Raw genomic sequence first — 2,904 nt, forward strand, 5'->3', positions numbered from 1 at the left:
GGAGTACTCTCCAAGTTAGATAAAGATTTATAGAGATTTAGACTCTATAAATAGAGGTGTCTAGCTTAGTTTTAGGGAGAGTGAAACAGAGATAACATCTATTTAGACGAGAGCGAAACAGAGAGATAGACCTGTTTAGAGTTATTGTGAGGGAAAGATTCAAACAATAAACATTGTACCTTTGCACAATAAAAAGAGCAAATATATTTCTTCAAACCTACATTCCTTGTGTGTTTCAGTACTATTAATAATTCCGCCATTAGTAGTATCCGCCTAGTGATTTGTATCAGAAATCTTGTGCAAATCTTTTTTGAAAAGGATTGGTTTAGATCTCATTTATGGTTAACAGATTTGTTTTTCAAAGTTGTTTCGCTCTCAGTTTCAATCAGTGATTAATGGGATCCGATTGAGGGGGAGTTATGACACTATATATATGCCTCTAAGTAATTTGTTGAACACTGAGTTTTATATTTGATAAGTGCATTGTGTTATTGTCTATTTGTGCTAAAACCTGTTGTTAAAAACTCATTCATTCATATTCACTGCATCATCTATCATTTGTATGATCTGAGATCAGTGTTGTTGGAAGTGGAATTGAAGGAAGCTACAAAGGTTCTTCAATCAGAATTCATTGTTGTTTTTAGAAGAGTTCATCAGCTGTAAAATCAAGTTTGCTATTGTAACTTGTGAAAGTGATGATATTGTATATCACTACTTGATTCGATTGTAACCTCTTCAAAGTATTAGTGGATTGTTTGAGTGTGGACTACTATAAAGTCTCGCAGTGACGTTTTCTCGAGAGAGGTTTACACTGTCGATAACAAATCTCTGTGTTCTTTGTTTTAAATATCTTTTTGTTGTATAGAAAGTTATTTTCACAAAACAAGACCAAGTACAAGATTTCATTCTTATACTTTCACTCGGGACCCAGTGCTTTGGAGATCGGGCAGACTGCGGAGGTGGAGGAAGGCGAGTTAATTCCAACAAAGGATGTGTGAGGATGTTAACTCGGCATTAGCAATTTTGAAGCATTGGTTGATTTAGATGTGGAGGGGTACACCATGAGGGTCACTAGGCCCCAAGCTTTTAAGTTAACTGTTTTGAAGTTTGTTAGTGTCGTTAGCTGTTGAGTTGTTTTGTTTATGTTGACTCAGTTTGCTTCTGTTGAGTCGGTTAGTATTTTTTTTAACATGGATTTCTTGTTTTCAAGTTGTTTCCCTTTCTAGATAGTATCGAGTCATTTGCATAGTGGATAGCTATGAAGGTCTATGGCCTTCAAGCTTGGTTTTGTAAGATCGTGATGATTGTTAGAGCAGATGCACCGCAATGGTCAATGACAAAGGCGAAAGGAATGGTTTTGCCTCTAAATTTGCCTTTGCCTTTTGATTTTTCTGCATCCTAAAAGGCAAGATTTTTAGTCTCAACCACCTTCCGTGCTACACAATTTTCTTCTCATGTTTGCCCTTGTGATGCTTGTAATACCTCGAAAATTCGATATTAGTTTCTAATATTATTTAGGAATTTTCGAGCTAGAAGTTAATGTGTTTTTTTGAGGTTCGAAGGAAGGGTGGAAGTATTCAGACGCATAAATTACCCGAAACGGTTCTTTATTCTTTAAGGGTCATAGGGCTGGGCATAAAGCCCGCAGGAAGGAAAAAAAACCGACAAACTGACCCGGACCGATTGGGCTTGACCGGGCTTTTTACCGGGTTTGTTTTAGGAAATGTGCATTTCGGGCCGGTCCCATACTATGCCGGGCTGGGCCGGGTCCCTTATGTTAAAAACTTTTCTCGGCCCGAAAGCCCGATATCATTGATATATAAGTATATAACTCATAGGAAGAGGTTGCCTCTAACTCCAACTCCCTCACTTCTAAACCTAAACCCAATAGAGACACAACACCTCACCATCTCACAATTGCAACCAAATCTTAACCGTATGATCAACAAGTTGAAGAGTAAGAGTACCTATGTACAACACAATGTAGACAAACCTCCCTAGCTTGTTTCTATTATTGTCCTCTGACTTGTTCCTCGTTAATTCAATGTTCTTCTTTTCCAGAAAACTATCTGTGGCACTGCATCACCATACCCTTTCTCCCTGTACTTCCTCTGAATCACCTCATAATCAGTCTCCCATCCCCTTGGAACTTGATTCCTTCCATATCCTCCATAGCCTCCATAGCCTCCATAGCCAAAAGCCTGATTGAATCTTGTTATTCCCAACCCCAACCCAATTTTGTTCTTCCCAATCTCCAACGAAATCCTCTCAAATATCGAATCCCTCTTAGAAATGGAACCCAAAGAATTTGGCGACGGCAAATTGGTATATGAGATCGTCGTTCACGTCAACTCAAAGCCTGAACAAGTCTCAATACAAGCTTACCAGCTTTGAAAGAATCAAAGCAAACCTCAAACGACGTCATCTTCTGCTCATCATCTTCTATTTGGAAACCAAGCCCTGTTTGTCGATCTTCTAGGTGATCTCATCATACACTCTTTGAATCAATCTATCTGTAAATTTTGAGAAAAAGATGCAGTCTTTATTTCAATAGCTACTAAGTCTTGGTTTTGGGATGTTTCTGATGTGTTGATATGTTTGATTAGAGCCTGATGTGGCAAAATGGGAAAAAAAGCCTGAAAAACCGGCAAGACCGGCCGGGTTTATGCCAGTCCGGGCTTTTGCCGGTCTTAGAAATTTTGATGGCAGAGACCGGCCCGTCTAGTCAGTAGCCGGTCTGGGCCCGGACTTGAAGAAAAGTGTGTCGGTCTGGGACCGTGCCTAGCCCTAAAGGGTCATAGAGTTGACTTTTTATTCGTTTGATTTCTTGAGAAACTTCTTTCACGAAAGTTGTAGAGCACGACGATACGAGTCCGTGGACATGTGGCATGCGTAAAACGGATG

At 39.5% G+C, this 2,904-nt stretch overlaps 1 non-coding gene across 1 annotated transcript; it reads left to right on the plus strand.

The window, feature by feature from the left end:
• Nucleotides 1–1,964: 1,964 nt before the first annotated feature.
• Nucleotides 1,965–2,697, plus strand: LOC101299734. Its single transcript, XR_185494.1, has 2 exons — nucleotides 1,965–2,479; nucleotides 2,607–2,697. It is a non-coding gene; the product is annotated as an uncharacterized LOC101299734 (transcript).
• Nucleotides 2,698–2,904: the final 207 nt, after the last annotated feature.

The sequence above is a fragment of the Fragaria vesca genome, unplaced genomic scaffold (assembly GCF_000184155.1).
Source record: "Fragaria vesca subsp. vesca unplaced genomic scaffold, FraVesHawaii_1.0 scf0513090, whole genome shotgun sequence".
In the NCBI taxonomy this organism is placed as follows: domain Eukaryota; kingdom Viridiplantae; phylum Streptophyta; class Magnoliopsida; order Rosales; family Rosaceae; genus Fragaria; species Fragaria vesca.